At 15.5% G+C, this 15598-nt stretch overlaps 1 protein-coding gene and 1 pseudogene across 10 annotated transcripts in view; both read left to right on the forward strand.

The window, feature by feature from the left end:
- TTLL4A (Tubulin tyrosine ligase-like 4A) overlaps positions 1-15598 on the forward strand; it is a 673269-nt gene that overhangs the window by 33954 nt on the left and 623717 nt on the right. The window lies entirely within an intron of this gene.
- Positions 3521-4479, forward strand: LOC142225868 (ferritin heavy chain-like; annotated as a pseudogene).

Consider the following 15598-nt stretch of genomic DNA (forward strand, 5'->3'; position numbering starts at 1 on the left):
AAGTTCAGCGTATGGTGTGCTTTTGTATCTCAGCAAGACAGGAACAAATTCCCTTAATGTCATGCTGCATCTATTGCCTTTAGACATTTCGGTCAAACAGTCAGCTGCAACAACGGCTGTGCGGTTGCGCGAACTATCGCTGTGGTCGGAAAAAAGTTACGGTCACAGTTCGGTCTTCAAAATAATGCCAAATGTGCCTAACGTAGTGGATTACACTTTACCGAGACCACTTTTCGACAAAAAGTTTGAAACTCTAATTCCCAACAGTGAGGCGTGGTGCACACAGGCCCCGGGGAATAAATGATATATCGATTTCTACACTGATGGATTGGATGGACAAGTGTGTTTCGGAGTATATTCTAAAGATCTGGAACTTCGAATAGTGTTTTTCAGGTAGAAATATTAGCAATAAGAAAGGTGGCGAATTGGCTGAGAAGTAATTTCCTAACAAATGTTGGCAACCTGCAATAAAATCCTTGGACTATGTGTTCCTTAACTCGAAAACGCCCATCGACTGCCGCAAATCTCTCAATGAGATGGCTGAGCAGCACAATATTCACCTAATATGTGTGCCTGGTCATAGGAACATACTGGGGAACTACGAAGCGGATGAGTTGGCAAGGTGTAACGATTGTATGGAGTGAGTTTCACTTAAACACTCAATCAGTGAGTTCTCACCCTCCCTACACAGATATACGGTACGAGTATTAGATTCGAGGCACTGAATTTCGTACATCTTTGTTTAGCACTCATTCACCTGGGTACATTATTTTGAGAGATTATCGATAAAGCCTTTCGTCAAAAACATTCGACTTTACTATTTCCGTCAATTGCTCAATCAAAATCTCGTTCTTGTTGTAGCGTTTATCACTATTGAATTTAATTTACATTCGTGTTGCAGCTTTAATTATCTGTCGAATCCGTAAAATTAAACATTAAAACTCATTTGGACCCAAGTTGTTTAGGTGGAGTTTTCAGTTGGGAGAATTAATTTTTTTGGTAATATTTTCAAAGTTTTTATTTTTTCGAAATTACAATTGTTAACTTCTTTTAACCAGACCGCAGATATGACCGCATTGGGTCTCGGTGACACGCTCTTCAGCCAGTGCTCCGATGCGAATATAATAGGATTCATGGGAATCGACCATTTATCCCAATAAGTGGTTCGTTGATGCAAATGTGCTTTGGAGACGGCATACTAAACCTTGACCAGGAGCTGTCCCTTCCACGTGACAGTAAGAAGAGAATGAGAAATCAAAAGTATTTATTGGCCCATTGCCAATAAATAACTATTAACAGATTTACAGCACAAGTGAAACTCTACAACCTGATTTATATTTATTGATTTTAGTATGCCTATAGAATTGCCCACAACTGCATCATCGTACTATACCATTTCATGCATCACCAGTTATTGGCAGAAATAACGTTTCATTGACCTCTCTTCCATTCATAATTTCTACGTCACACACTTCTTATTCATTTACCGCTTTTCCCATAGTCCATTTTTTCACCACACTTATTGTCATTTCATAATACTCTATTCTTTAGTTTTGCTCTACCAGCGATTAACACTATGTATACTTGGTTGTCCGTCTGTTTTGTTTTGATCATAGATAATTACACTACATACCTTTTGCCGAAATTATTTATAACACTAGTGTTTCTTTAATTCTAAATTCTATTTTGCATAACTAAATCTTGTACTATCTGTAGAAGTAAGAAAAATTATTTTTGGTTGATGAAAAGAAATCTTGATGTGACGGTTATGATCAATAAATAAAATAGTTAAGACGTTTATCAATGGAGGTTGTGTGAATTAATTGCATATGGTGTTTGAGATGCGTAAAGAATCTCTTTATTTAATTTTTCTAAAATTGTGTGTCTTAATATCTTAAATTGGCTAAATATAGCTGGGAAAACTGCTGTACGTTTATCATCATCGTCAACAAAGGCCTTTCTTGACATCGATGGACAAACATTAAAACGTAATTCTCAGTTTTGTTTTTTTTTGGTTTCAAAAATTTTGTGGTAGTTATGATATGTTGTTGATCATTTTAAATGGATAGACAAAAACAGTGAGTTTGTCAACTATATATACCAACTATATCCACAATTTTTAACATACACTGTACAACACAAGTTTCAATGTTAAAGTCGTTTTAGATTTCTTTTTTTTTCAATTTCTATTTAATTATTTCCTATACATATATCTATTTAATTTAAAATTCGTTAGTAATTTTAAGTACTAAAATGCATAGTTTTAAAACATTTTGATTAGTTCCTTTTAAGTACTACATGAAAAAAATGGATTGCTAGATAAGAATAAAACGAGGAATGAAAATGTAATGCTATGTTATTGAATTAGGAAAAGGCTTATAGTTTTGGGATTACTAGATTAAAGGCACTTTGATTGTCAATGGTGTATGTACGGGTGGGAAAAGTGTGCCTTAGGTCAAGTCAACCATACCTGTTGTTTATGACCAGAAATACCTCGCTATATAAATAATTAATAAGTGATCGGCATGACAAGAGACATGATATATTTTCTATTGTTATGCATACTTCTGATATTAGGTGAAGAACCCTCGCCAGACTGAAGATAGCCGGAAAAAAGAACCATCATGCCTCAACTACCTAATTATCAGAGAAAGTAATAAAGTATTGTATTTCGAGATCTTTTACAACGGCAAAGCAAAGGCTAGGGACTACCTTACATATTCCAGGGGAACTAGAATCTGTTGGTATGCCCCTGGCTACCTGCAAGCTCATACTATTGGCGCGAAGTATAATGACTATTGTATGAGCTGTCATGATGCGGAGGAAAAGGAATCAAACACCTCTTTTGTGAGTGTCCTGCATTTTGTGTAAGGCGTAAGCAAATTTTAGGGGCATATAGACTGGCGGACCTGGAAAACGTTAACTTAAGCTGTTTGCTAATGTTTTTGGAACAATCTGGTTCGTTCAACAGAAGAAAATAATCGAGAATAGTCTAAGTGAGCCTGAATCTTAATCAGGCTGCCACTTTAACCTAACTTAACTCTAAATTTAACTTATTTTTATTGGAAAAAATATTTGCTAGATTTTAAATTTTATTATTTTTATCGAAATTTTCCACAGCTTAATGAAATCTTACTTACCGTAAGGAATTCAATACTATCAGAATCATATACTGATGGCAGGAGCCAAGTCTCAGTCATAACCAAAACCGCAAACTTAAAATCAAAACTATCAGTATACAGTCTCGATAATTTCGTATTCATCCCTCTGACATTCTGATAAACAATAGAAAAGGAGCCACTCAGTTTTTTGGATGTGGATGAGGCTTGCTGGGTAATCTAGATGAGTTATCCGACCGATCAACAAACTCCTTAACGAATACCCTAGGAGGCCAAAAATCCCGATTACACAGCGTGTAGAAGAGATCAGCATCAACAATAATCTTTTTTTGTTTTTGCTGTGGGGCTTTGTGTTTGTGTTTGGTTTCTATAGCACAGTTACGTTCTGCCTTATTTAAAAGTGTTTAACATCGTCTCAATATTAAACAGTTCATATTCGTACGTTTCGCCGTAGTGTATACGCAAAACAACAAAGAAATAAAATTATTAACCTCCTCCTCGCATTGAGGGAATTACTGAAATTAAAGCAAAAAGATTTCAATTGTCAAAAAGCATAGTGAGACATTCAGAAGAGGACACTAAACAATTGTGTGAAAAAAAAACCAAAATTCTAACTGTGATTTTCCAATAAGAGAAATTAGAAGAAGAAGCAAACATGATGAAATTCTTAGTAGGATTCTGCGTTTTGGCCGTTGTTGCCCCTGCTGTATTCGCCGAACTAAAATGTTCCTTAGCCAACCATGAATTGCCTACCGAATGGATTTGGTTGCCATGCGTAATCAAATCCAAAAGGAAATTCATGCCTCTTACCAATATTTGGCCATGGGTGCCCACTTTTCACGTGATACCGTCAATCGTCCAGGTTTTGCTGATTTGTTCTTCAAATCTGCCAAGGAAGAACGTGAACATGGTTCCAAATTGATTGAATACTTGTCAATGCGTGGTCAATTGACCGATAGCATCAACGATTTGATTACCACTCCTACCGTTAGCAAGGATGAATGGGAAAGCGGCGCCGAAGCTTTGGAAGATGCCCTCAAATTGGAAACTGAAGTCACCAAGTCTATCCGCAAATTGATCAGTACCTGTGAGAAGAAATACAATTACTATAATTTGGTTGACTACTTGACAGGTGTCTATTTGGAATAACAATTGCACGGTCAACGTGAATTGGCTGGTAAATTGCGCACCCTCAAGAAGATGATGACCAACCATGGTGCTTTGGGTGAATTCTTGTTCGATAAAGAATTGTAAATTCCACTTGCGGAGCAAGTTCTCTATATAATACTGTAATCACATCTACTAAAACAAAAACAAATGAACATTTACTATTAAAGCAAACAAAAACATTCTGATGAAATAGCTGTGCTTCTTTTTTTTGTTGAAATTAAATTAAAAAAAAAAAAAATTATAGTATTCATATTTATCATCTACATCCTGTGGTGGTTGTTATCACCAATACCATAAACACCACCAATATCATTATACCACCACCCAAATGAAGAAAGTCTTCTATAATTTTGTGATGATTTATATATGTATATTTTTACTACTTATAAGTTTACTTACTAAACATTTGGGTAGACCGTTTGTTAGTGGTCTAATGGCCCTATACATGACATTAAATTCAAGTTAAAAACAAACAAATTAAATTTAGCAATAAAAAAATGAAATAAAAACGCATCAATGTAATGGCAAAGATTTCTATAGTTTTAGAAAAACTCGTAATGATAGTCATTATTATTATTATTATTATCATTATTATTATCATTATTATTATTATTATTATTATTATTATTATTATTATTATTATTATTATTATTATTATTATTATTATTATTATTATTATTATTATTATTATTATTATTATTATTATTATTATTATTATTATTATTATTATTATTATTATTATTATTATTATTATTATTATTATTATTATTATTATTATTATTATTATTATTATTATTATTATTATTATTATTATTATTATTATTATTATTATTATTATTATTATTATTATTATTATTATTATTATTATTATTATTATTATTATTATTATTATTATTATTATTATTATTATTATTATTATTATTATTATTATTATTATTATTATTATTATTATTATTATTATTATTATTATTATTATTATTATTATTATTATTATTATTATTATTATTATTATTATTATTATTATTATTATTATTATTATTATTATTATTATTATTATTATTATTATTATTATTATTATTATTATTATTATTATTATTATTATTATTATTATTATTATTATTATTATTATTATTATTATTATTATTATTATTATTATTATTATTATTATTATTATTATTATTATTATTATTATTATTATTATTATTATTATTATTATTATTATTATTATTATTATTATTATTATTATTATTATTATTATTATTATTATTATTATTATTATTATTATTATTATTATTATTATTATTATTATTATTATTATTATTATTATTATTATTATTATTATTATTATTATTATTATTATTATTATTATTATTATTATTATTATTATTATTATTATTATTATTATTATTATTATTATTATTATTATTATTATTATTATTATTATTATTATTATTATTATTATTATTATTATTATTATTATTATTATTATTATTATTATTATTATTATTATTATTATTATTATTATTATTATATATTATTATTATTATTATTATTATTATTATTATTATTATTATTATTATTATTATTATTATTATTATTATTATTATTATTATTATTATTATTATTATTATTATTATTATTATTATTATTATTATTATTATTATTATTATTATTATTATTATTATTATTATTATTATTATTATTATTATTATTATTATTATTATTATTATTATTATTATTATTATTATTATTATTATTATTATTATTATTATTATTATTATTATTATTATTATTATTATTATTATTATTATTATTATTATTATTATTATTATTATTATTATTATTATTATTATTATTATTATTATTATTATTATTATTATTATTATTATTATTATTATTATTATTATTATTATTATTATTATTATTATTATTATTATTATTATTATTATTATTATTATTATTATTATTATTATTATTATTATTATTATTATTATTATTATTATTATTATTATTATTATTATTATTATTATTATTATTATTATTATTATTATTATTATTATTATTATTATTATTATTATTATTATTATTATTATTATTATTATTATTATTATTATTATTATTATTATTATTATTATTATTATTATTATTATTATTATTATTATTATTATTATTATTATTATTATTATTATTATTATTATTATTATTATTATTATTATTATTATTATTATTATTATTATTATTATTATTATTATTATTATTATTATTATTATTATTATTATTATTATTATTATTATTATTATTATTATTATTATTATTATTATTATTATTATTATTATTATTATTATTATTATTATTATTATTATTATTATTATTATTATTATTATTATTATTATTATTATTATTATTATTATTATTATTATTATTATTATTATTATTATTATTATTATTATTATTATTATTATTATTATTATTATTATTATTATTATTATTATTATTATTATTATTATTATTATTATTATTATTATTATTATTATTATTATTATTATTATTATTATTATTATTATTATTATTATTATTATTATTATTATTATTATTATTATTATTATTATTATTATTATTATTATTATTATTATTATTATTATTATTATTATTATTATTATTATTATTATTATTATTATTATTATTATTATTATTATTATTATTATTATTATTATTATTATTATTATTATTATTATTATTATTATTATTATTATTATTATTATTATTATTATTATTATTATTATTATTATTATTATTATTATTATTATTATTATTATTATTATTATTATTATTATTATTATTATTATTATTATTATTATTATTATTATTATTATTATTATTATTATTATTATTATTATTATTATTATTATTATTATTATTATTATTATTATTATTATTATTATTATTATTATTATTATTATTATTATTATTATTATTATTATTATTATTATTATTATTATTATTATTATTATTATTATTATTATTATTATTATTATTATTATTATTATTATTATTATTATTATTATTATTATTATTATTATTATTATTATTATTATTATTATTATTATTATTATTATTATTATTATTATTATTATTATTATTATTATTATTATTATTATTATTATTATTATTATTATTATTATTATTATTATTATTATTATTATTATTATTATTATTATTATTATTATTATTATTATTATTATTATTATTATTATTATTATTATTATTATTATTATTATTATTATTATTATTATTATTATTATTATTATTATTATTATTATTATTATTATTATTATTATTATTATTATTATTATTATTATTATTATTATTATTATTATTATTATTATTATTATTATTATTATTATTATTATTATTATTATTATTATTATTATTATTATTATTATTATTATTATTATTATTATTATTATTATTATTATTATTATTATTATTATTATTATTATTATTATTATTATTATTATTATTATTATTATTATTATTATTATTATTATTATTATTATTATTATTATTATTATTATTATTATTATTATTATTATTATTATTATTATTATTATTATTATTATTATTATTATTATTATTATTATTATTATTATTATTATTATTATTATTATTATTATTATTATTATTATTATTATTATTATTATTATTATTATTATTATTATTATTATTATTATTATTATTATTATTATTATTATTATTATTATTATTATTATTATTATTATTATTATTATTATTATTATTATTATTATTATTATTATTATTATTATTATTATTATTATTATTATTATTATTATTATTATTATTATTATTATTATTATTATTATTATTATTATTATTATTATTATTATTATTATTATTATTATTATTATTATTATTATTATTATTATTATTATTATTATTATTATTATTATTATTATTATTATTATTATTATTATTATTATTATTATTATTATTATTATTATTATTATTATTATTATTATTATTATTATTATTATTATTATTATTTATTATTATTATTATTATTATTATTATTATTATTATTATTATTATTATTATTATTATTATTATTATTATTATTATTATTATTATTATTATTATTATTATTATTATTATTATTATTATTATTATTATTATTATTATTATTATTATTATTATTATTATTATTATTATTATTATTATTATTATTATTATTATTATTATTATTATTATTATTATTATTATTATTATTATTATTATTATTATTATTATTATTATTATTATTATTATTATTATTATTATTATTATTATTATTATTATTATTATTATTATTATTATTATTATTATTATTATTATTATTATTATTATTATTATTATTATTATTATTATTATTATTATTATTATTATTTTATTATTATTATTATTATTATTATTATTATTATTATTATTATTATTATTATTATTATTATTATTATTATTATTATTATTATTATTATTATTATTATTATTATTATTATTATTATTATTATTATTATTTTATTATTATTATTATTATTATTATTATTATTATTATTATTATTATTATTATTATTATTATTATTATTATTATTATTATTATTATTATTATTATATTATTATTATTATTATTATTATTATTTTATTATTATTATTATTATTATTATTATTATTATTATTATTATTATTATTATTATTATTATTATTATTATTATTATTATTATTATTATTATTATTATTATTATTATTATTATTATTATATTATTATTATTATTATTATTATTATTATTATTATTATTATTATTATTATTATTATTATTATTATTATTATTATTATTTATTATTATTATTATTATTATTATTATTATTATTATTATTATTATTATTATTATTATTATTATTATTATTATTATTATTATTATTATTATTATTATTATTATTATTATTATTATTATTATTATTATTATTATTATTATTATTATTATTATTATTATTATTATTATTATTATTATTATTATTATTATTATTATTATTATTATTATTATTATTATTATTATTATTATTATTATTATTATTATTATTATTATTATTATTATTATTATTATTATTATTATTATTATTATTATTATTATTATTATTATTATTATTATTATTATTATTATTATTATTATTATTATTATTATTATTAATTATTATTATTATTATTATTATTATTATTATTATTATTATTATTATTATTATTATTATTATTATTATTATTATTATTATTATTATTATTATTATTATTATTATTATTATTATTATTATTATTATTATTATTATTATTATTATTATTATTATTATTATTATTATTATTATTATTATTATTATTATTATTATATTATTATTATTATTATTATTATTATTTTATTATTATTATTATTATTATTATTATTATTATTATTATTATTATTATTATTATTATTATTATTATTATTATTATTATTATTATTATTATTATTATTATTATTATTATTATTATTATTATTATTATTATTATTATTATTATTATTATTATTATTATTATTATTATTATTATTATTATTATTATTATTATTATTATTATTATTATTATTATTATTATTATTATTATTATTATTATTATTATTTTTATTATTATTATTATTATTATTATTATTATTATTATTATTATTATTATTATTATTATTATTATTATTATTATTATTATTATTATATTATTATTATTATTATTATTATTATTATTATTATTATTATTATTATTATATTATTATTATTATTATTATTATTATTATTATTATTATTATTATTATTATTATTATTATTATTATTATTATTATTATTATTATTATTATTATTATTATTATTATTATTATTATTATTATTATTATTATTATTATTATTATTATTATTATTATTATTATTATTATTATTATTATTATTATTATTATTATTATTATTATTATTATTATTATTATTATTATTATTATTATTATTATTATTATTATTATTATTATTATTATTATTATTATTATTATTATTATTATTATTATTATTATTTTTATTATTATTATTATTATTATTATTATTATTATTATTATTATTATTATTATTATTATTATTATTATTATTATTTTATTATTATTATTATTATTATTATTATTTATTATTATATTATTATTATTATTATTATTATTATTATTATTATTATTATTATTATTATTATTATTATTATTATTATTATTATTATTATTATTATTATTATTATTATTATTATTATTATTATTATTATTATTATTATTATTATTATTATTATTATTATTATTATTATTATTATTATTATTATTATAATTATTATTATTATTATTATTATTATTATTATTATTTTTATTATTATTATTATTATTATTATTATTATTATTATTATTATTATTATTATTATTATTATTATTATTATTATTATTATTATTATTATTATTATTATTATTATTATTATTATTATTATTATTATTATTATTATTATTATTATTATTATTATTATTATTATTATTATTATTATTATTATTATTATTATTATTATTATTATTATTATTATTATTATTATTATTATTATTATTATTATTATTATTATTATTATTATTATTATTATTATTATTATTATTATTATTATTATTATTATTATTATTATTATTATTTATTATTATTATTATTATTATTATTATTATTATTATTATTATTATTATTATTATTATTATTATTATTATTATTATTATTATTATTATTATTATTATTATTATTATTATTATTATTATTATTATTATTATTATTATTATTATTATTATTATTATTATTATTATTATTATTATTATTATTTATTATTATTATTATTATTATTATTATTATTATTATTATTATTATTATTATTATTATTATTATTATTATTATTATTATTATTATTATTATTATTATTATTATTATTATTATTAGTATTATTATTATTATTATTATTATTATTATTATTATTATTATTATTATTATTATTTATTATTATTATTATTATTATTATTATTATTATTATTATTATTATTATTATTATTAATTATTATATTATTATTATTATTATTATTATTATTATTATTATTATTATTATTATTATTATTATTATTTTATTATTATTATTATTATTATTATTATTATTATTATTATTATTATTATTATTATTATTATTATTATTATTATTATTATTATTATTATTATTATTATATTATTATTATTATTATTATTATTATTATTATTATTATTATTATTATTATTATTATTATTATTATTATTATTATTTATTATTATTATTATTATTATTATTATTATTATTATTATTATTATATTATTATTATTATTATTATTATTATTATTATTATTATTATTATTATTATTATTATTATTATTATTATTATTATTATTATTATTATTATTATTATTATTATTATTATTTATTATTATTATTATTATTATTATTATTATTATTATTATTATTATTATTATTATTATTATTATTATTATTATTATTATTATTATTATTTTATTATTATTATTATTATTATTATTATTATTATTATTATTATTATTATTATTATTTATTATTATTTATTATTATTATTATTATTATTATTATTATTATTATTATTATTATTATTATTATTTATTATTATTATTATTATATTATTATTATTATTATTATTATTATTATTATTATTATTATTATTATTATTATTATTATTATTATTATTATTATTATTATTATTATTATTATTATTATTATTATTATTATTATTATTATTATTATTATTATTATTATTATTATTATTATTATTATTATTATTATTATATTATTATTATTATTATTATTATTATTATTATTATTATTATTATTATTATTATTATTATTATTATTATTATTATTATTATTATTATTATTATTATTATTATTATTATTATTATTATTATTATTATTATTATTATTATTATTATTATTATTATTATTATTATTATTATTATTATTATTATTATTATTATTATTATTATTATTATTATTATTATTATTATTATTATTATTATTATTATTATTATTATTATTATTATTATTATTATTATTATTATTATTATTATTATTATTATTATTATTATTATTATTATTATTATTATTATTATTATTATTATTATTATTATTATTATTATTATTATTATTATTATTATTATTATTATTATTATTATTATTATTATTATTATTATTATTATTATTATTATTATTATTATTATTATTATTATTATTATTATTATTATTATTATTATTATTATTATTATTATTATTATTATTATTATTATTATTATTATTATTATTATTATTATTATTATTATTATTATTATTATTATTATTATTATTATTATTATTATTATTATTATTATTATTATTATTATTATTATTATTATTATTATTATTATTATTATTATTATTATTATTATTATTATTATTATTATTATTATTATTATTATTATTATTATTATTATTATTATTATTATTATTATTATTATTATTATTATTATTATTATTATTATTATTATTATTATTATTATTATTATTATTATTATTATTATTATTATTATTATTATTATTATTATTATTATTATTATTATTATTATTATTATTATTATTATTATTATTATTATTATTATTATTATTATTATTATTATTATTATTATTATTATTATTATTATTATTATTATTATTATTATTATTATTATTATTATTATTATTATTATTATTATTATTATTATTATTATTATTATTATTATTATTATTATTATTATTATTATTATTATTATTATTATTATTATTATTATTATTATTATTATTATTATTATTATTATTATTATTATTATTATTATTATTATTGTTATTATTGTTATTATTGTTATTATTGTTATTATTGTTATTATTGTTATTATTGTTATTATTGTTATTATTGTTATTATTGTTATTATTGTTATTATTGTTATTATTGTTATTATTGTTATTATTGTTATTATTGTTATTATTGTTATTATTGTTATTATTGTTATTATTGTTATTATTGTTATTATTGTTATTATTGTTATTATTGTTATTATTGTTATTATTGTTATTATTGTTATTATTGTTATTATTGTTATTATTGTTATTATTGTTATTATTGTTATTATTGTTATTATTGTTATTATTGTTATTATTGTTATTATTGTTATTATTGTTATTATTGTTATTATTGTTATTATTGTTATTATTGTTATTATTGTTATTATTGTTATTATTGTTATTATTGTTATTATTGTTATTATTGTTATTATTGTTATTATTGTTATTATTGTTATTATTGTTATTATTGTTATTATTGTTATTATTGTTATTATTGTTATTATTGTTATTATTGTTATTATTATTATTATTATTATTATTATTATCATTATTATAATACTTATATATATAAGAAGACGATATCGGATCAGTTACTAAAGGAATCGGTCAGGAGCTTGCGTGGGCTGTTCAGCTACAATACCTGGAACAGGATGACAAACAATAGGAGTAGTCACAGCCGTTCGGGGCAGTGATGATACGGCACCACCTTCCGGCGTACCGGAAGCAGTAGGCATCGCATTCTTCTTACCCCTTACACCCGCGGACGCACCCCCAAACATTGATGATCCCACACTAGATTTCGGCAGCCCCGAACCAGTCCCAACAACCTTAGTACGACCCTCCTTCGGCGACGACTTCTTGGAGGACCTCTTCCGTTTCGTCCCCGATACAGTAGGGGCAACAAATGACAAAAGATTCGGAATCTTATCAAACAACGTCGAAAATTTTGCAAAGTTCGAATATAGCTCCCAGATGTCACGCGTCATCGTAGACACCTCAGACGTAGCCTCCTTAAGAAAGTTTTAGAACTCCACACAACACCATCTAAGACCGTTGTTACCAACGTACAACTCATCTACTACAGTCCAGCACATTTCGAATGCCAGTGCCCAGTACAAAGCCAGAATACAACAACAATTTCACCATCAGAAGCAATTTTACAATCCTCGTTCGAGCATACCATGGTGAATTCAGTAACGAAATAAAATTAAATTGAATTCAAAATGCAAATTATAAAGCAAACTATAACAAAAACAAAAATCAAAAGAAAATATCCCACTGCCTTAATATACTCAGATGCCACAAAACTCAAAAACGCCAAAACCACAAATCAACAATACAAGTATTTGCAACACCGCTTGGCCATAAATCAACAATACAGGTATTGACAACACCGCTTGATAAGAATTTATATCAAAAGCCACTGAGAAATTTACATGGATAAAAAAACAACTTTTTTAACAATCACTAGGTCTTGTGGCGCTCCGTATACCATAAAACGATTTCAACTGAAAAAATAACCCACGCATACACTTATCGGATATATCGATTGCAGGTAGATAAAAGAAATATAGGAATTTTTTCTATATTATAACATGTGTGTTTTCTTAAGATTTGAAAGGATTGTTTACTTCTTAGTATGAATAAACTAAAATATTTTTCTATACTAAGTGTTATTCATGATTATGATACGCTTTCTATAATAAAGGAAGGCAGCTTTATCATTTTAGTTCGGTTTTTGTTCATTTTGGTTGTCTTTTCTCTAGTGAAAAGCACCAGCTCCGTCTTCTTTGGGATAACACCCAAACTACAGATACCGTATTCTTCAGAGTTTGATTAAAAAGTTGATGGTACCAAATAATTTTTTAATTAAAACTTTAATGTTTCTTGATTAAAAAGTTAATTGTATCAATTAATTTATAATTTGATCATTTTTCAAATTCAATTAACTTTTTAATTGGAAATATTTTGGTGATGTAAGGATAATGCGCCTTGCAGACTAAAAGTTTATCCGGAAGACAGTGGTCGAGTCCAACATATCCCATATTTTGGCCACATTCTATGTTAAGTCCGAAGGCATAATCGATACTGCTGCATGTTTACGGGATCGATAACACATTTACCGATTATTTAGTCATCAACGAATTGTCGTATCGATGGGTCACACTGTATGATTTACAAACACAGACATTCCGTCCGGAAAAACTTATAGCCTGTAAGACGTATAAACTGATTTGGAGTAGCGTTCATAATTTAACTTAGGAACTTAAAGAAAATTAAAAACGATACCAAA

Source organism: Haematobia irritans, chromosome 2 (assembly GCF_050003625.1).
Source record: "Haematobia irritans isolate KBUSLIRL chromosome 2, ASM5000362v1, whole genome shotgun sequence".
NCBI lineage: Eukaryota > Metazoa > Arthropoda > Insecta > Diptera > Muscidae > Haematobia > Haematobia irritans.